Source organism: Dermacentor andersoni, chromosome 6 (genome assembly GCF_023375885.2).
Source record: "Dermacentor andersoni chromosome 6, qqDerAnde1_hic_scaffold, whole genome shotgun sequence".
Taxonomy (NCBI): Eukaryota; Metazoa; Arthropoda; class Arachnida; order Ixodida; family Ixodidae; genus Dermacentor; species Dermacentor andersoni.
In genome coordinates, this window is record NC_092819.1 from 84,134,138 (window position 1) to 84,155,961 (window position 21,824).

The 21,824-nt window shown below is 46.6% G+C and overlaps 1 protein-coding gene across 7 annotated transcripts in view; it reads right to left on the reverse strand.

Annotated features, from left to right (window-relative positions):
* The window catches only part of LOC126522473 (cytochrome b5 reductase 4), a 361,716-nt gene that overhangs the window by 83,114 nt on the left and 256,778 nt on the right, over positions 1–21,824 (reverse strand). For 6 of the 7 annotated variants that reach the window (XM_050171219.3, XM_072288775.1, XM_072288777.1 and 3 more), the window contains one exon: positions 11,722–11,761. The exons of the other annotated variant lie outside the window; for it this stretch is intronic. The gene's annotated coding sequence lies outside the window, so the exon portion shown is untranslated. The remainder of the gene's footprint in view (positions 1–11,721; positions 11,762–21,824) is intronic. 7 annotated transcript variants of the gene reach the window in all.

Here is a 21,824-nt window from a genome sequence, read left to right on the forward strand (position 1 = left end):
GGGTAGCAAACCGGAGGCTTTAACTCTGGTTAATATTCCTGCCCTTCTCTCATTTGCATCTCTCTCTCTCTCTCTCTCTCTCATCAGCCCATAAAGCCACTCGAGCTTTTGCAAAGTACCTGAAGGCAAGATTCGAGTGCCCGAATACTCGCGTCTTCTCTCTCTCTCTCTCTTTTCTTTTTATTTCACTCCCCACGTGTACGGTGTACCAAACTAGACAAAATATAGTTAACCTGCCTGCCTGTTCTTCATCTGTTGTCTCTCTCTCTCTCTCTCTCTCACGCATAGGCGAGGCCTGTCGTCATCGTGCAAATTTGCTGGCACAGGGCAATGCTGTGCGTAGAAGTTGGAGACAACCGCGCCCATCACAAGCAAAGCAATAGGAATCCGCCAAGAGGAGAGAAGCCAGCCGGATCCACGGTGAACCGCGGTATCGAACGACTATCGGCAGGTGCGATCGATGCGGACTATGGGATATATGGGGTGGAGGGAAGGCGCAAGATGGCGCTTCTTTTCTATATATGAATGCGGCGAAAGAGCTTTATCTTGTTCGTACGGAATACCGAGTATAACGTGAGTGTTGGTGGCGCCATCGCGTGGCGCGCAGTATATACGGGCAGGACAACACACAGCTGTAATTGCAGCGAACAACCATGTTGTACTTAGCTATCGGTATTAAGCCTAGAAAAATACATTTATGGTCCCGTGGAGTTTAACGTCCCGTTACTGCACAGTAGGTTATAAGGGACGCCGTGGTGGAGGACTCCGAATTAATTCACTGCCGTGTGGACAGCGCAAGGAGGCAGGTAAGGAGACTTTAGGCTCATGAATGGATAGATGCTATGAGCGTTCCCTTGGAAAGGACGGTGGGTTGCGCCACCAAGCTCTTCTTGTCTCTTACTTTCTTAGGTATGTGTAGTGTGTGACACCTGGCGGCAGCTATTGGGCTTGAGATAACGAGGCAAGGTGCATGCGCGGCCAGGTTGCTACACATATCTGCACTGTAAAGACTTTTCCTTTTCATTTTATTAAGGCGGCCGTTTGCATATTTCGAATGTAACAAGTTGTTTTCATCTTAAAGAATAGCAATATACGCCTTAATGTTGTTACATGTAGCTCAGCTAGGCACAAATCTATTTACATGCTATATGTATGCAACGCTAGCGCAAGCGCGACCATTACCGCGATCGACTATAGCAATCGGTGCCACCTTACCTTCCTCATCTATAGTATCTGCAGCCACACTGGAGCGGCCTTCATCCGATCGGCCTTTCCGTACATGAATATTTTTCATATAGGCTTAAAGCTCAAATAGAGCGAAATTCACAAAAGCAAAGCTCAGGAAGATTGCGACAACAGGATTTATGTAACAGCATGCACAACATGACGCCTCGCACCGACGCTTCGTGTGTATATTACATATAAATTTTGCTAACATCAATGCTTTACCTTCAGACCGAACGAAGCTTAACTAAGACATTGACGCCCACACCCTTGTTGCCACTATTAAATGTTTGTCATTGTAAGGCTGGCATTATTTAAAGTTCATTGATGACCCTACTTAGAGTGGAATTGCGTCAGAGCAAGTTGTCTTTTGCGAGCGAGCGACGCCTGATCAGCGTTGTCGAAGCGGGCTGCTCACAAGGACAGCGAACGGGTCTGCAATGGCGGTTGAATATATAACTCACGGTTGCATCACTTCAACGCCATTATGTTTCGCTCATAAGCCACTGCAACATTACGACATCATTACTGAGTGTCAACAGAGGCATTCGACATCAATTACCGCACATTATCTGAACAAAATAGCGCGTTGTTAATCGCCAAAGATACTCGACCCATGACACGCTACGGTGAAAGCAAATATGCATACAATGCGGAAGACAGAACTGGAAAGCTTGGATTCAAAAAGGCGACTCGCGTGAATTGAGGCAGTGATGCGAGAAAAAAATCGCGCGAGAAAGCGGGGGAACAAGGAAAACACCCAATTTGCATTTTCATGTCATATACAGAAGACGAGGTGAGCGCGCGCATGGCTTTGCCACAAGACCCGCAGCTGTCGACGCCATTCTAGAGGCGGCAGCGAAAACGGCGACCAAATTTCCGGTTTCTCAAGCCGCGAGCTGCGCATTATTGACGCTGTAATTTTTTTTTCCCTTTCACTGCCGTTTCTTAACCCGAAGAAGTAGGCACTCGCTTCCCTCATTTCAAAGAAACACCGTTGTAAGCTATAACGCAAAGCAAAAGTTTTTTCTTTCAGAAATCCTAACGATATAAATTTTTGCCTTATGTGTTTTCATACTTCTTCAACTATGTACGCATTGTAAAAGCTGCGCGATTGCAATCTGAAAGTAATAATAATGATAATAACAACGATAGTAATAATCTGCAGATATGGGCAGTTATTTATTTAGTTTTCTTTTTCCGGTGTCCTTTCGCCCGTGTTCTATACAGAAGGAAGAAAAAAAGAAGAAAACATTTCTTGAATCGCTTCAAGAAAGAAGCCCAATTCAAAGAAGGTGCGTCCTTTTCGAGATTTACGCTTGTTCAACGTCAAAACCACCACTCTTACCGTGAGAGGAGACAGGAGAGGTGACAGCTAGCCGTCCTATAGGGTGCCTCAATGCCAGTGCCACCTCTTGCTGTACAGGGTGGTCACACCCTTTTACCTGGCCCGTGGAGCACCACCGCCAATATTGTGTCGGAACTGTTGAAGCGACCGCAATTAGTCAGTGCGGCGCTGTCGTGTTGCCTGGTGTTTGCAATTTCCAAGGTGCAACGAGCACTGCGTGGGAGTTTTATAGTTCCAAACACTTCGTAATGCCAGTTTGGTGCACAGCTCTGTGCACCAGCTAAACGAAAGTACAACACCTATGACCTAATTTTCTCGCGACCGAGAACGCGGGAGAAAGTCTGCAAGAACCTTGCTCTGCTAAGCTGATATGCTTAAATTTGTGTATTCCCGTGAATTGGTCATCACAAAATTTTCCAAAGCACTAGGCGTTTGCCGTCGTAGTCACTTATTCAAGGCGATGAGAAACCTGCTATAGAGTCCTATGCGTAATGTTGAACAGTCGCATGCACTGAACATCGAAATGTTAGGAAAATATTCTTGAGGAGTTTTGTCGTGTTGCGGCTCAGCACTTATACTTACACGGATTGTGCTAGTCAGATACAAAAAGGGGGATGGAGTATGGAAGAAATACCGCCGCAGCTGTAATCGTAGACCGATAGGTTTTCATGTTTGAAAGAAGCATATAACGTGAATTTTTTGTCAACGCTCTCAAGTTTATGTGCATGGCCTCTTCTTGCTTCAGGCAGGTGAACGCACACACACACACACACACACACACACACGCACACACACACACATATATATATATATATATGTGTGTGTGTGTGTGTGTGTGTGTGTGTGTGTGCGTGCGTGCGTGTGTGTGTGTGCGTGTGTGTGAGTGTGTGTGTGTGTGTGCCATATATATATATATATATATATATAGTGACAGCTATATATTTGGGCAATAAAGCTTCCCTTTCACTTGGTGAGATGTGTTACTATGTGCTGCTCTTTCTCACATTGTGCTTGTACTCATCTATGGGTAGCTGCATAACAGGCAACACTTTTCGGGCAACACCTTTACCACAGACAGAAAATATTCACAAGCCGAACGCATGGATTTATACGTTTGGCTACCCGCCGTGGTTGCTCAGTGGCTATGGTGTTGGGCTGCTGAGCACGAGGTCGCGGGATCGAATCCCGGCCATGGCGGCCGCATTTCGATGGAGGCGAAATGCGAAAACACCCGTGTACTTAGATTTAGGTGCACGTTAAAGATCCCCAGGTGGTCGAAATTTCCGGAGTCCTCCACTGCGGCGTGCCTCATAATCAGAAAGTGGTCTTGGCACGTAAAACCGCATAATTTAAATTTAATACGTTTGGCTAGGTGTCTGCAACGACGCTGTTCATTCATCAGTGTTTAAAGGTCGCATGACCGAGATAGCGTATCTTGCTTTTGACTTAGAAAAATAATAAATTTTGTGGTTTTACATGCCAAAACCACGATCTAATTAATCAGCGTAGTGGGGGACTTCGAAAGAATTCTGATCGGTTGGGTTTCTATAACGTGCACCTAAATCTACGTGCACGACCGTTTTTGCAGTTTGCCATCATTGAATTTCGGCAGCCGCGGCCATGATCGAAACTACGACCTGAAGCTTTGTGCTTGGCACTTTGCCAAAATGAGACTGTTTGCGGTCACGTGCTCTTTATCATTTTTACCTTTCACTCAGCTCAGCTATACAGTTGTAGCCAAAGGTGCGTGAGCCTTTTTGAAGCACAACCTTTAAGTATACACCATATACGTCAACATTGTTTTCAAAACAAATTTGTGAGCATAAGCGAAAGCGCGGAAAAAAATTTACTAGTTATCTGGTGGGCTGGAAGCTTATTCTAGCATTGCTTTACAGTAAGCGTTCCACCTCTGTTTTTCAGGCGAGATTAAATATTGCAATGCATGTAAGCGTTAAAACTGCGAAAATTACAAATCTTTTCGCTGTCAGCGCGAACGAAGAACCCCAATTTCCGTTGTCAGCCATGGCGCGCCTTCACGCGTTCCGACACAATATGGCGGTGGAATCGAACGTGTCACCACCCTGTAAAGAGAAGCAAGGTATCGAGGCACCTTAAGCCGCCCTATAAGTTCTCGCACAAGAAAGCTACACCATCACAGGTTTATGCTGGGATTCCATTAATTGGTTATCGGTAAAAACGAAGAACATTACAGACTAACAAAACCAAACCCTCAACTCTCAGCAAGCTCTCTGTTTAAGACTTAAGTACGAATTTACGCTTTGAAACCCATGACATCACATTGACGTACGAGCGCTGAAGTGTCGGCGTCAAGTTGGCAAGAGAGAGAGAGAGAGAGAGAAAGAAACAACAACAATAACGCGTGCTCGGGTCCTGACTTTGCACCATAATAATTTATTTATTTATTAGTTCATTCATTTTAACTTATTCACACCTCAAGGGTCCCGCGGAGGGACATTACTTGAGGGGTGGACAAAGGATACACTTGTTCTCGATTAACGTGTTTGATGTTGACCGTCGATGGCTGTTCTTAATTAGCTGGGTACGATCTGTTACCATGGCGATGCGGGCGGGAAGGTTCTTGCAGTCTTGTGCCGCGAGTGAAAAAAAATAAAAGACTTCTGAAAGGTCTTTGCACGAATGAGTGCAGAGTGTACGGTGTTTGGATGGATGTGGCAAGATGTCCGATGGGCTGGTGCGATGAATTTCTTGTGTGGTGGCAAGGACAAGAAAAACCTATGATACAGTCTAAAGCGCGCAATTTTACGACGAGAGGCAAAGGGAGGAAGTTGCAGCCGAGACTTAATTTTACTGTACATAGATATATTTATGCGGCTAGAGTAATAAAAGATGATGAATCCAGAAGCAGGGCCTTGGATGGAATCAGGCACATTAATGAGGCTACCTTGAACCCATTGCTCACAAGATATGAAAAAAAAAGAAGAATTCAGGCTGGATTGGTTTAATCTTGCGCTTCGGCGCCAAGTTCAGTTCATTCTTTGATTAGTCATTACATTTGGATATAGTGAGTATATTCAGTATACCTTTACAGAAGTGTAAACGAAATTCAATAGTTCTAAAAAAGTAAACGCACACACACACACTATATATATATATATATATATATATATATATATATATATATATATACCTCAGTAGGAAATCCATGGAATGGCAAGTTCGTAGTAAGCACTAACAAAGATAGGTCGCAATAGAACAGCTACTCCAGTGTAATGACGATAACGACGGACGATTAAAGCGCGGATATAGATGCATTTGAGAGGATATTTTAGAGAGAGGCAATCAGAGGAGCAGCTGCAAGAGCGGACTATTTTCGCAGCGATCGCTAAATGCGGGACAAAGAAACAACTTCCGCCCGACAATGAAAGGCAGGCTCCGAGTTCCCTACCGAAGCCGCCGACGTCCCGGGGGCACAAGGGGCGCCGAATCAATCAATAATTTGGATATAGACGGCTTGCACACGTACGCGGGAACAAATTGCTGTGAAGAGATCGGCAATTCCGTCCCCTTAATCCCCTTATTCGTCGGCCGAAGGTTTCGATCGCTATACTCGAGGGGGCGCTGCCGAGCCATAAGGGGGACCTGCGGCAGCGCGAACCCTTCTGAGAAAGACGCGACGCTCGAACCACGTGGCTTCGGTGGTGGTGGTGAAAAACTTTATTGATGAGAAGGCCAAAAGTAACAAAAAAGACAAAAGAAAAAAAGCAGCGTTGCTTCGGATTCAGTCTCACTGAGTGGGCGCAACGGTTGCCAGAGATCGAACCGAGCGAAAGGATACAACGGATATCGACGTTGGAAAAACCGAAAGAAAGGATACGAACTGCGTGATTTCGAGTAGATATAACGAAGACAAAAAAAAAAAAAAACGAAAGGGAGTGACGACGGGCAAACGGAAGAGAGCACTACTTATGTCTACATACGTGGGCGAGTCGCTATACGCTTGGGATAAAGTGGTTTGCCTGTTATTTTATTACGACTGCTTACACAGTGGAAATTCGTGCCGGTCTGGGCACGTGAGCGCGCCGGCGTCAGGAGGCTAAGTGCAACGAGCACAAGCTGCAAATTTGAAAAAGAACACGCCAGCTATGCGCGTTCATTCAAAAAAGACAAAAAAAAAAGAACGAAGGTCGCGCCGCCGAATGGTCAGCAAGTAAACATGCCTTGCTCGCGGAAGTGTGCTCATTTATTCTAAAACGTCATGCGCGCGCGCGCGCGCGCACGCACGCACGCACACGCACACGCACACACACACACACACTATACAGAGGGAGAGAATGTACCGTAGACGGGCAAAAAAATGTGTGAAATGTTTTCAGCGCAGTTTAGTGGTACATCTTGTCCAGCCTTCGGTATTCAAGCGCACTGAAGGACGAAAGAAGCCTATTACAGCGATCTACCCGTCTTGCATCGGTCTACTGCATCTTACGTCTGATTACTTGCTAATGAATTATCATACTCAGTTGCGCTTCTCCTCGCTTGGCACGTTTTCTGTTGCTCCTGTGCACTACTGTTATTCTACTCCTTCTTCCATTGTTCAAGTACCCTGAAGGCCCGCATGAGCATTGCCGTAGGGGTGTTGCAATAAATCAAGAATAATTACAGTACACATTCAAACAGATAACGTCTGTAGAGATAAAACAAGAACATGACATAACATGTAATGACATAAGCTGCCAAACGTACAGGCAAGCTTCCGATTTTCTTCACAGAAATAGAGCAAGTAAGAAATACAATGGCGAGCCGCAATAGCGTGGCAAAGCAGAAGCCCGCAGATTTTCGACAGTTTTGTTCGAAAGCCAATAACAGATCTACAAATCAAGTGCGCCGTATATTAGAGGGAAAATTATAACTATCTGTACTTGAGGAATATGGAACACATTTCTCTTACTTCAAAATACATAGGTGGGCGTTTGTGCATTGAACCAATACTTTTTTTTTTCTCACAGCACAGTGATATAGGACACGTGACCGGAGGTTTTGCGGGGTGAACGACTGTTGCTGCCACTGTGTTCGAAAAACAATGTGTAGTCGGTGAGATCCTAAGACTGAAGTGACAAATTCACCACCGTCAAACTCGAGGAGCAGTTCGCATAAATGCAGCAGCCAATCACGTTCGCTCGTTTCTGTGACGTCAACGCGCAGGCGAGCATCTTTCAATGTCGGCGATTATTGAGAACTATGTTTCTGGCACAGATGACAAGTGCAGGGCGGTTTTGTGAGACGAACGCATGGTGTACTCCTTAGAGTGTCGAGTGCCTGTGTTTCCTCTCTAAATTCGTACTGCTTGTCGCAAATGTAGAAGAGAAAGAAGCGCTGAGCACGAGAGGCGGCCACGGTATCGAGCTCGCACAATTGCTTCCATGTTTCTGAAAGGGTCTGATACCCGCCTTTTGCCGCACTTGCCTGCTACCGAAACACGGAACTTTCTTTCCCGTCTCTTCGACATTAGAGAGCTTTAGCGTGTCCGGTATTATGGCAAACGCGTGGCGGTTTTGGTGGATTGCCGAGAAAGGGTAGGCGTAAAAGCGAGATGATGATGATATAATGGTGATGATGATGATCTATTGGCACCCCATTTGAAACGGGGCGGTTACAAATAGTCACCTAGCCTGCTTGGTTTAATCAGGTACACTGTACATGTTTTTCATTCTAGCGTTTCTGTATACTCGTACATCTCCATAATCTTTTTGCTTCCTCAAAACGTCTCTATCTACTACACTGTGTCGCTACCTATATCTGCAACGGATCCGGGCGTATTAATCTCATCCCTGCTTTCTTTTTTCACTAATACTCTAAACGTCTCTTGCTTATCTCGACTGCCGACCGGTTGATGCTCCCGTCCACTTTAAACCCAAGCGCTTAGGGAAGTTGTACGTTACCTATGGTTCTCTGTGGGTGAATCTCTTCGCATTCCATTAGGATGTGCTGAGAGGTTTCCGGATTTTCGCTGCAGCATATACATGCGTCATCTATTTCCGAATATTCGCTCCCGTAAGTCTTTGTCCTCAGGCAGCCAGCTCAAGCGTCCGCCAGAGTGGGCCGAGCGGTTACGCCACCTGGTAGCGCAGACCGCAACCATCTAAACACAGACCTGATACTGCATTGACCAAGTATGGAAAGTTTTAAACATTTAATAACTGCAACATGTTCCCGATTAAGCAGTTACCGAAATATACGCCATATATATATATATATATATATATATATATATATATAAAGAAAACATCAGCTGCACAGACATATAACTGCTAGCCACAAGAATGTGTGGTAATCAAAACCCTAGTGTCTACTACACAGCACGGGAGACAAACCGAAGGCACAAAGAAGATCGGCGATCGACGGAGCAATCAATGCCCGTGGGACACGACAAGGCGCTGGAGTCCATATCCGTGTTTCGCACACTACTCTTCGCGCCACCGCGCAGTCGACGACGTGCAGCGGATCGGATCACTCGTGATTTCTTTTGCAGTGCACCGCCGAGGAGGAAGGCATCCATTAAGGGACAACAGTTTCTCAAACCTCGTCCATGAGATTGAATTCTTGAACTCCTCGTAGAAAAGACATGACGCGGGAGAGCTCGCGTCTGTCCTCACAGTGAGACACATCGGCAGTGGGTGCAAAAGAACTCACGAGTCGGGTTCGGCGCATGCGTAGTGCTGAACGTTAACCTTCGTGTACGTGAAGCTCGGCTTGTTGCGCGCTACAGGCGCTTACGTGCCCTATTTCTAAAGCTTTTTAACCTTCCAGACGCTGAAGAAGCGCTCTCGTATAGTATGTGAAAAAGCCACAGGCGCTTACTGAAGTGTGTCTAAAGAGCACTGGAGAGGACAAAGAGCGATCGATACACCGACCTCAGCGGAGGTAAGCAAGAGAAACCCAACGCTTTTTCTACAGGTAACATTATTCGCAATCGTGCGGCCTTGTTGCTTTTTATAGAGCGAGACGACGTTTAGCGCAGGTTATCTGATATCGACAACAAAGGCAAGACAGACATTGCGGCCAGCACAAAGCCCGACCTCAGTTCCTCAATGACATCCGTTGTTCGAACAGAGCCCACGTCCTGCATCGCGGCTGTTTTCGTTATCGCGCGGAATGAACGCGTGCGCCGCGGCTGCACTTTCTAAAACGAGTTATACGCTTCGCGCAAGCACCACGACGGCACAAAGGAGCGGACGCCGTTCGTGCAAGTCGACAAGCGCTCGACACAGGAGCGGAGGTTTAATTTCCGGAGTACACTCCGGTTCCGACGAGGAATACGTGGGTCGGGTAGCGACCTTGCTATACATGGTTGTGAAGAAGATGCTCAAACGCCTTCGTATAAAATATAAAAGTTCGTTTTGCCCTCGCCACGCCGGAGTCGGAACGTAGGAAGTCAAAATGGAGAGTGAAAAACTCGCAGTCTTTCCGATAAATCACGTCAAAACTGTGCGCGAAATCATTTCTAGGGCTTTGTAGGGGGGACCTTGCAGGACTGTTCGCCTTACTAACCCTTGGATACTAATTAACAGGTACAGTGCTGCTTTATTGCGATAGCCTATATAGCAACTATGCGGACACTCCAGGCACATTTTCGACGTTGCCGTGCTGTCCCGAATAAAGCCCAAGCGCAGCCATAATGAGCAGTCCACTCGGAGTATGTGTGGCAGATACAAAGGCATGAATGCGAGGGCGTGCGGAGAAGCTCATTGGCTTGATGCGCGCTGCCGAATTTCCGCACGCCTAGGTGTTTGAGATCACGAGATCGAGCACGCGATTCCCCACGGCCGGGCTAGAGGAGGGGAGCGGGTGTCTTCATCTAGCCCAGTTGTGGCTGCACGCGTGGCCGAGTGCGTACGCGCCATACGTTGGAGATGACTTGACGAGGGTGCAAGGGCGAAGGGCAAGCTGAGATGGCTGGCGTCTTCATGCGCGCTTTTTCCGCGCACCTGATGTTGGAGGTCGCGCAATTCGAGTTAGGAAGACGCGGCACAGTTGAAGTGGTGAAGCCAACGGCACCACAAAAGGATCGCTTCGGTACAAGCGCCCGCTCCTCGCTACTGTCGCTCCGTATCACGCCAGCTGTAATGGCGAGTACCCGCGGTCATTGAGTGAGCTCTCAACATGCATGTCCGAGCACGCGTGATATCATGCGCGTTTAGATCCTAAGCGAATGCTTACTGCAATTTGTGAGGCTTCAAAAACAAAGAACCTTATTTTGTGTAATTGTATAATACTTTACTATGACTATTATTGCTTCGCCTTTCGGGTGAAACTGCCATTTATTTTTTTCCTGGTTTTCGCGGTGCCGGGCATCCTATAGGGTAAGGCCTCGCCATATCAGGAACGCCGCTCCACGGCAGTAACGCACTATGCAAATTGTGGAGAGAGTTATATAATCAATTGCTTATACAACCCTCACTGAGCGCGACATCTTTGAAAGGATCCACATTACGCCGATAGTCGTCGTGAATCAAAAACATGTAAAATTGACGCGTTCATCGCACAGCGATGCAGAATAAAACTTTGCTCACTCGCGCCACCATGGATCCGACTCACCCCACACTAATAAAGTATATAGCTAGAAACTCGACGACGCGTTCACAACTTCAGCTATATCGCTCAAGTTGAGCGCTTGGCTCCATTTTTTCCCTACTTTCTTTTTTCCCCCTTTCTTTAAGTGTGACGTGCTATCACTAGCTTCACACATGACGTCAACGGGCTTCGCTATATACATGGTGATCGCGTCAAGATAATGCCAATTTCGCAGATCCGGTATTTCAATATTTCTCCATTACTTCACTTAAAGATCAATTCACTTATGATTTATGGCCACTTAGGGACTTTAATACGTGGCGAAAGTGCTATGCCTGTTCAGGATGAATTTCTTTCGTAGAGTTTCCGCGTACAGCAAAGTAAAAGCTACTTCCTTCTCGTAACGTCTACGGTATTTCTTTGCTCACATAGTTTTTATTACGTACACCACGGTCAAAACGTTCCGCGATCTTCTCGACAGCATTACTGAGGAATAGGAGGAACAGCTAAGTCGTGGTTTCAAGCAGAGGTGTTGCAGAGATGCGCGTCCAAAATATCCATAACGAGAATTAAAAAAAAAAATGAGAAAGCACACTCACGTGTCCTTCAAAGTAGAATACAGGTGTTTTCTGCACCTACCTAGAAAAAATAGAATAGGACCGCCATGAAACGAATTGCACACATAAAATAAAAACTGCATTGCACTAGCAGGTCGCTCCACCGCAATTGTTACATCCAAGTTTCTATGTTGAAATTTCATAGGACTTTTAACAACAGCGCGATTACACACAAATGCACACAACCTAAATTTAAGAAGCACAATGAAACCGTGCCGGGCAATTTAGAAATCATGTACCGACAATCCCAACAGCTAACCCTCTTACCTAGTGCTGCCAATCCCAACAGATAACCCACCTAAACCTAGTGCTGCCGACATTCAATTTTAATGTTCCGATGAAAATAAAACGACGGAAAGAAAGAAAAAGGAAACAATAAAGGCAAACGCCAGAGAACACAAAAATACATCTCAAACAGCAAACAAAACACTAAATGTCGCGCATTAGAGTCATTTTTGCACAAGAAAGCTGCACCGAAGTAGCTAGGACGAATTTTGACTGGTTCTTTCACCACATCGTTTAATCGTTTGTGCACAAATAACACAATGAATTGTATCCCTCGCCCGACATCGCAGCAGACTGTAGCAGACTGTGATGCCAAGGAAGCTTGAGCACCGCGTCACTGACCATTTTTCTATATATTTTTTATTTTTCTCACACGCAAGAGTACAAAGCGCGAGTTTTATGCGGAAATAAATATTTTATATGAAAACTAAATTGTACAAATAAATCTTTCGGCTGATAACTTATTCTTTAAAGACACTCTTTTGGTTCATTTGGTGCAAGCGGTCGATCCCCATTGCGCAACAAATCAGGGTCACTATTTTTTTTTTTATTTCGCTACGAAATCTCAGTCTCATTACACTATACGTCGTGACTAATTTAGAATTATTTTTTTTTCGTGCTTTAGCCGTGCTACATGTTCCGTACTATGCTACAACCAAGCAAGTGGTGGCTTAGTTGCAACCAACCAATGGCAACCAACCAATGGTGTACACCGCCTCTGTGTGCGCGAACTCGCGGCACAGCACTCTTAATATTGTTGCACTGGTACTCCAGTTATAAGTTGAAACATTTTGCAAATGTTTTCTGCTTACCTAAATGGAACGGCTTTTCACGTACTGTATTTTTGTCTTACTTTTTAAGTACGCATGACAATAAATGTGTGGAAATCTGTTCCAATGCGATATGCACTTTGTGCGTGCACTAGCTCGAGAAATGCTGCGTACTACAAGGATCCTTTAAAACTCTGGTTATTACAATCTGTTACAAGCAACAGTGTTTCTCCCAATTGAGAGATCATCCTTCATACGCAGGAACCATCCGGCGGTATCATAAGCATTCTGAGACTCAAAGGCTTCCACATTTTTCTGCTCCCAAACCATGCGTACGGCTACTATTCAGGCGTCAACTAGGAGGTCAAAAAAATTGTACAAAGCTCTCAAAAGCCTTGCGCTTACACAGATCAACATTAGCTGCCGGTGGTGTGCCCGGCTTTCTTTTTCTTTTTTGCGTGGCCGGGCCCAGAAGATTGCGCCAAAAGCGTCGGTGAGCCAACACCAGCACCGCTCGCCTACAGAAAGTGATAATTCAGCTTCGTTGCGCAGTGCCGAGACCGCAAACCGATTTACACCCTTCAGGATCCTTAAGGATGGAAATCAGTCTTTAACTGACATCGTTACGCCCTTATGGGTGAAAGGGTCAGTCATCAACAAAATGTCGCAGTTTCGCCCAAAAGGCGAAGCATCGATTGCGAGAGCAAATTAGCAGACAGCCATACGAAGTAATGGTAGTACTCTTATCGGCCGTATCGACTTGTGAACACTCGCTTGCTAACTAAATTAAGAAGCTTGGTGTCAGCGCGCACGGCAGACATGAACACATCACACTTGATGACAGCGGGCACTAGCTGTGAAAACGCCGGTATGAGGAAACGCGGCAGCAGCAGCGAGCGAAATCATCTTCGTGCTGTATATCGCTTCAACGCAAAGTGAGCATCGAGAACACACAGCACGTACAAAGCTACCAGCCGCCGACGCACCTATACTCTGTCCACAACGTAGATCGCTCTCGATATACGACCGCGCGCAGCTGCCACATGCGCAATTGCAGCCTGTGTAGGCAGCCGACACCCCCCCCCCCCCCCCCCCCCTCACTGTGCCTCGCAACGTTGGTTGCCTCGCGCGCAACGGAAGACGGCGCGCTTCCTCTCCGCTTCCGTCCCTCTCGCGCGGGCGAGAATGAGCCGCCGATCGTCGTCTCCCCTCGCACGCTTTCACTCGCACATACAGCATAGAGCGTAGGGCGCACGGCGACGGTGTTATCGCCCTTGGACTTTACACTGAACGTCACAGCGACGGCAACGCCGACGGCAGAAATGCGCTTGGCGTGTCAATATAATTGCTACCTCAATAAAAAGCACCCTTAAGGGTGTAAATCAGTTCAGTGTACTTTCATTCAGTGCCCGTTTCTGAGCAAGAACAAACACAGAGCTGACCAACCAGCTCTTTAAATGGGTGCGTAGCAGCCGCTACAGAAAGTTATCACACAGGAAGCTTTTTCCCTCTAATATAACACACGGACGCATTACCGGAGAAAAGTCATGACGTCACGAGAGAAGGCCTACGAAAACATAAATATTTATAGAGGGGCGATGGTAAAGACACGGAGGCTGCCCCCGTCCAGCCAGGCTACCAACTTTGCTTCTCCTGGTGTTTCCCCATCCATCACTTTGCTCGTCAACCCCTTCCCCTTCACAACTTCCATGTGTGCTCGCTCGGAAGCTCTAATATGGCCACACCTTTCCAGTGTCCACGCGCTGTTCATTATGGATGAACACCCGCGCTGCCCCCTCAGGCTTGACACATATGTATATATTGCACGTTCGCGGGGCACATTCTTTTTTTTTTATCCACGGTTCCATGGGTAGGCGGGCTTAACAGCGTCTTTCATCGCGCTGAGCGGGCCTGCCTTCCAATAACAGTTGGCTCGCGAAAGTGGAGGGCGACCACCAAGCGTATTCATAACGACGGTGACAGCGACTATACGATGCACGCGGCAGACACGTCGCCTTCACTCTGCGTTTGCTTAAGCGCGGCCTCTTTGTTGGAACGTCCGGAAAATAAGCATCTTTTCAAGCTGTTGTTACTGAAATCGCCAAATCGCGGCCGTACGAGGAAAAAGAAAAAAAGCCACCGCCCAAGCAATCCGCAAAGGTTGTTAAACAGCGAAGCTGAAACGTGCGGCCCGGTGTTTATCACTGGGTCAATCCAGACGGTTAGTATAAACAACGGCTTGGTAGGCTGCCGGATCCTCGGTACGTAGTTGCTGCTTGCGCTCGGCTGCAGCATCGGCACGGCGCAGACGAGCTCGTTCCCGGTTCAGCTCGCGGCGTTGCTGATCGAAAGCTGCCTGCTCCTAAGGAGTACGAGCTGCCGTGGTTACATAGTTGCTATGGTGCTGGGCTGCTGAGCACGAGGTCACGGTATCGATTACCGGCCAGGGCGGCTGCATTTCGGTGAGGGCGAAATGCGAAAACACTCGTGTACTTAGATTTATAAGTGCACGTTAAAGAACCCCAGGTGGTCCAAATTTCCGGAGTCTTCCACTACGGCTTGCCTCATAATCAGAAAGTGGTCTTGGGACGTAAAACCCCATAATTTAATTTTTTAAACCATTATCATGCTACAGATGAACCGCTGTGACGGCGGCGCGCGTAGACGGTTAAGACGCCTTGCGTGATTATACTGCAACGCTGTTAAGGCGCATTTCGCGGCTGTTTTCGAACAGCCGCGAAGGCCGGCGTGTGCCGGCCTGGTCGACGTCAAATGGCAGTAAAACAACAACCAGCCGTGCAGCATGCGTCGGAGTATAGAATGTTCGCTTTGAAACGTATAATTATCAGGTATTATGAAATAAAAGTTACCTTGCGCACACTTAACTCGAATACACGAGAACTCCTTCGCGCGTTTTCTGAATTTTTTTTTGTCTTGCAGCCAGCATTTATGTTTCTGACGTCGCATTTTACGAGCACCACGCGTTGGAAGTGCAGCTATAGGAGTATAGTACGACTGAGGAGGTGAAAGCTAACGGCATGGTGAGTATCAAATGTCAAAAAGACCCAGTAACGCTGCCTGCATGGGAGCCCGCGGAAGAAAACGCATGACCAGGGCGTCGGTGAGAATGTGCAGGCGGTGTCGGTGATGAATCATCGCTAAGGACAGCCAGTAAGCAGACTCCTAGTATACCTCGGACAGGTAAGTATACTCGCTTCTCCAGCGTATAGCTGTCTTTGACGCATCAGTTGCTCAGATTGACATACACCTGCGAAACATTTTTTTTTCGCGGTGTCTTGATGACTTTGTCGTGTAATTAACATTTGGTGTTTCAGAATAGTGTTTGTCTGAGCTCGTTGGTTGCACAAAGCTATAAAAAGTGTAGGTATAATCAATAATAAATATTCAGTTGCTAGCCCAGCGTATGTCGTCGTCTCTTTCTGTCCGTGTTAGAACGTTCTGCTGAAAACCAATTGTGATAACATTTGGTGTGCTTTAGCGTGTGGCTCTTTTTTTTCATCTTGGTTTATTATCATGATAACTTTGGCACGTTAGTGACTTTGTATGCGCTTTGCTTTGAGCTGAACTGTTTCACCATGAGCATATGCTACGCATGCTTGTCACAAGTGATGGGCCGGCTAAGCGCAAGCACGATGCGTATAGATTTGCAGCTTCATGTCAAGTTGTTTGTATGTTTGTACAGTATATACGCAGTGTGTTTCTTTCACTCCAATCGATTGTGAAAGCTTTTGATTGTTTCAATTTTATTCTATCTGCACTTTTTTCTTCGACTAGTAACCTTTTAGCACGATTTTGGGATAACGTGTTCTTGAGTAACGAACACTCCGATACTGTTGGAGCTCATAAATAACAGCTATATAGCGCCAGATTTCGCTCTACTTATTTTAGTGCAAAACTGTGCGGTTAGCGCTTCGCATCTCGCGCAGGAGCACGCCCCTGGTTCGTATACGCAGAGCACGAGCCTTTCAACGTTTTTCGACCTCCGGCCACTCTGGCCTCGTGATGAGCGGTCAGCGTCGTCGGCGCGAATTCCCGCAGCCAGTCTCTCCCCGTATCATTTCCACCGGTTGCTACAAAGGCTCCATGTTCTAACGTTTCTGTCAGTGCGGAAAGCTCCAGGCGCAAATTGAATTATAAAGACGTTTCACGACTGTTCCGAGTGAAAGGCCGTATCGAAGCTGCGATTCCTCGAAATGTTAGTGTAACAACGTGGATGTGTTTGGACAGGCGTAATGAGGACAGAGAAGCCTGACAGATTGTGGAAGGCGAGAACAAACTGAAAAGGCACGCAAGTATACGCACGCGCAACGAGAATTGAGTCAACAAATGAATTGTAACGCATAAAAACTAAAACAAAAAGGGGGAGTGAGAACGGCAGCAAGGAGCGAAACCAATTACGCTGCCTAAGTTCAGAGCCAGCAATCAGTGCGAAGGTGGTGGCGATCGACTGCGAAGCAAATCATGACGAAAGCAGCCTCGATTCCCTCCGCTCTTACTCCGGCGCTCTAAATAAAGCAGGCCGCGGCTGCAGGAAAGGCAAACAGAGGAGCACGACACGACGACCATCGGACCGGCACGCGTGAGAGCGCAGGCCTCGCTCGAGCGATTTGCTAAAGACAGCCGTATTTCTCAACGGCTGCTCTTAAGTGCGCCGGCCGATTGAGCGCTAACGCTTTCTAGGAAAATTTTCCGGCATGTCGGGAAAGATACATAAACGGCTCCCAAACTGAAAAGCTCCAATATCACCCCGAAGCAGCGAATAACGAGAGTGTGATCAGGCCACCGAAAAAAAAAAAAAGAAAGAAAATAGCAAGCCCAACGATATATACACAATCAAGTACGGGCACAAGTGAATAACGTGATTTCGTTGGTTAATGTATGTGTTGTGTTTCACTGAGCAAACATATATGGCGAATCCGACCTTCAGAATGCAAAGTGAAAGGAATCATAAGTAAAGTAAAATAAAACAAAGTTATTTAACACTGTCAATGTCGAAATTTGTACCCATAAGCACCGCCTTCTAAACACAATGCGTTCATTGAAATATCTGTGCTTGTAAACTTCGCCTTCGGCGCCACAACACCGAATGAATTGTTCGATTTCTGTTTTTTGACGTGTCTATTATATATACAGGCTGTTTCAGCGAACACTCTCAAAAATTTTTAAAGGTTGCCTGTGGCAGATAGCTAAATTCTAGTTTGTGAGCCGGCCTACTCGTAGCGGCAGAAACTACTTGCAAAAGAAAATGAAATGCAAAATCAACTAATTAACAAGAATTCACTAATTAACTTCCTAGCTAATTATTTTATGACCCTTATTTCAATTTACAAATTCTAGCAGTGGACTTCGAAAGGCGTATCTACTCGGAACGATTTCTCATGGCGACACCAGTTTCGAGATATATATTCCCGAACTTTGCGGAGAAATGCATTGGCGTTCCAGTTACTTGTGTGCTTCAATGCATAAAACGAGGTTTTTATAACAAATTAACTGGAACGCCAATGCATTTCTCCGCAAAGTTCGGTAATTTATATCTCGACACTGGTGTTCGTTCCAAGTGGATCCGCCTAGCGAACTCCGCGGCTAGAATTTGTAAACTGCAATATGGGACTTAATGTAATTAGTTAAAAACTTAACTAGCGACATTTTATTATTCACTCGATTTTGCATGTGAATTTTTTGACCAAGTATTGTCCGCCGCTTCAAGTACACCAGCTCATGAACTAGGGTAGTGATATCTGCCACAGGCAACTCTTAAAGATTTCTGAAATTCGCTGAAACACCCTATATATATATATATATATATATATATATATATATATATATATATATATATATATATATATATATATATATATATATATATGCTCTCAGGGTGCACCGATTCGCATTATACCGCGACCGCAACAGCAAGCTGCCATCTCCCGCGTCCTCACCTTTTCCGAAGCATATTACGTTCCGCCGTTGTCGTCGACGTCGCACCATAATGAACGCGTCTGCGCCTTCGTAAAAAATGCACGAGGAACCATTTGGGACTCACGGATCGCAGCGAGAATACCGACGACAACGACTGCGCCGACGGAACGAGATGCCCTGCAGCCCACTGCTTCGCTCGCGCCGTCCATTACCACAGACGCAACGTAAAGGAGGCAGGAAAAGGAAACTCCATTCTTGTGGCGAAAACCTCCTTAGGGGAGAACAAATGGGATGTTACCGGCAACGGTAACGTATCTTGGAAGGCATAACCATTCGTTTTGTGCAGTGGGGTAAAAGTGCGTTACGCAATGTACGCGTCAGCGTCGACTCGTGGTATCCATAGCAGGCTCTCTGTCCGTCTGTATCACCGTCGTAGAAAACGCACGGATGGCCGAAATGCGGTGCCCTCAAAGAAACTAACCGAGCACGCAAGAGCACAGCGACAATGGTGAGACGAGTGCTAGCAAAGTCGCAGTTTCGCCCGAAAGCCGAAGCATCAATTGCGATAGCTAATTAGTAGGCAGCTAAACGAAGTAAGCAGAGTAGTTTTATCGGCCATACAAACTTGTAAACATTCACATACTAACGAAGTTAAGAAGAATGGTGTCAGCGCGCACAGGCAGACATGAACACATCACACTCGATGACCACCGGCACACGTTGTCAAAACGGTGGCGTGAAGAAGTGCTGCCGTAGCCGGGACCAAAGCTACCTTCGTGCTGTCTAAAGCTTCAACGCAAAGTGAGCACCGAGAACAAGGAGCACGCACAAAGCTACGAGCCACTGAAGCCCCTACACTCTACAGACCGCTTTTAGGACAGGGCGCACGCGACCACGCGCGGCAGCAGAATACGCAGTTGCTGCCAGAGTACAACGCCGCCCCTCTTCCTTCCCCTCCCCCGGAGAGCATGAGCGCGACGGAAGACAGCGCGCCGCCCCCCGCTTTGCTCCCTTAAGCGCGCCAGATTGAGCCTCGATCACCCACTGCCCTCACGCGCTTTCACTCGTATATGCTGCACACGGCGCGCAGCGACGGTGCTATCGCCATTGGACTTTAGACAGAACATCACGCCGACGGCAAAAACGCGCCTGCAGTGTCCACATCATAATATCACGTTAGCATCGATCACATTAGCGTGCCTCGATTGCCATTTGTTGGGCGTGTTGGTAAACAGACTTGGAAATCATATTTAGCGCCAGCGAACAAGGACAGAAGGGACAAAGAACGCAGTGTGGTGTGCCTCGGTGTCCTCCTTGCGAGCCTCTCAGGACACCACAGAGCACACTAGTGTTATTGTATATTAGCATATACAGTTACGAGCGCACAGCATGTGAGCGCCTTATAATGACAAAAGGCGGCGAGAGTAGTAAAAGTATAAAGGGTGATCTTTTTAGACCATATGGAATTTTTAAAACCCACGTGGCAGATTTCGTAACTGTAGCCCTTGAGTTGGATTACTCGAAGCTGCGTGCACTACTCAAGAAATCAATGTGCATAAAAATCTAATAAGGAAAACAGTAAATCAATCTTTTAAAATTATTTTCTTTACGGCACATACTTCAATTTAAGAATTGTAATCAGTCAGCTTAAAAGGCGTATCAACTTGGAACGATTTCTAAGAATGGAACGGGTTTTGAGATATGCGCGCTGAAACTTGCGGTAAGAAAAGTGGCAGTGGCTTAGCTCGGCTATGCCAGGATATACGTAACGAAAGCTAAGGCATGGCATGGTTAGCCTTGGATAATCTGGATTGCCAGTCCATGTTAGTCTGGTTGTCCAGCTATGTTGCTGCGTTTAGCCAGTCGTTCAGCGCGCTGTTCGTCTGTTTCCTGGGCGATTCGTTTTCTCTTCATCTCGTTCCGATGTCGCTTCCAGGCCTCCTCCTGCTTATCAGAATTGTCGCCGTCCATACTGCCGCCTCAACTGTGGTTGCGGCGAACGCGAGCTCTCCTTTTCAATCCTCCTACATGTTATCAGGCATGCGACGCAGCTGGCGAAGCGAGCGGAGGCGAAAGCAACGATGAGGAACGCGGTGTGACAAGGAACGCGGTGTGACGTCATGTGCCTCCCCGGAGCACGGCCACGGCGAAATCGCATGTTCGCGGCCAGTAAAGCTTTCGCTTTAGAGTGCACTATTCCGTGTAGTTTCTTTAACACATCGCTATTTTAGGGGTTCAAAAAGGAAAGTAACTTGAACGCCCATGTATTTCCTCGTGCATCTTGAGAATGAATATCTCGAAACTAGTGTCATCCTGAAAATTTATTCAGTGTACACACGCCCCTGGCGAACGCACCCGCTACAATTCATAAATGCAATATGAGCCGTGAAATAATTAGTTAACACGTTAATTAGTGATGTTTTGTTACTTGGTCAGTTATGCATTTCAATTTCTGAAGCAAGTATGGTGAGCCTCTTTAATTCAGCTAAATCGCTAAAATTATGCTTTGTGCCAAAGGCGATTTCTTTTTATTTATGTATGATCTCATAAAAATTATCTCGTATGTGCAAACACGGCACGTCCACGATCAAAGTTTAGGGCCCGTTTTCACAAAGAGCTTTCGCCCTTGAATTGTGTAAGAGAGTAAAGTCCAGCCAATCAAGATTCTGGACATATTATCAAGGACGGTAGGCCACTGGAAAATAAGCCCTTATGATCGAAAAGCTTTGTGAATTCACTATTTGTGAAAGGAACTAGCGTTCCTTCCGAAGAAGGTGCATGGAGGCCACGCTGACGCACTGCGATTCTGGATACACTGAATTCTTGCCGCTTCAACTATCTTCCGCGTTCGCGGAACCTTAGATTTGCAAATGACAGTCCACTTGTCGAATTGTCGTTTCTATCAAGATCGATTAAATATGACAAAGGAGAGATTAGCCCCGGCGATGCATAAACGGTCGCTTGCAGCAGCACTGCCGCGCTTGGACGACCAGCTGCCTTCAGAGTATGCCATCTAGAAATGCCGGCTTATAAGGGATAATGGCAACCTGCTGTTCACGATCTGAGAATGCCTGGCAATCGCACCCCAGCCCA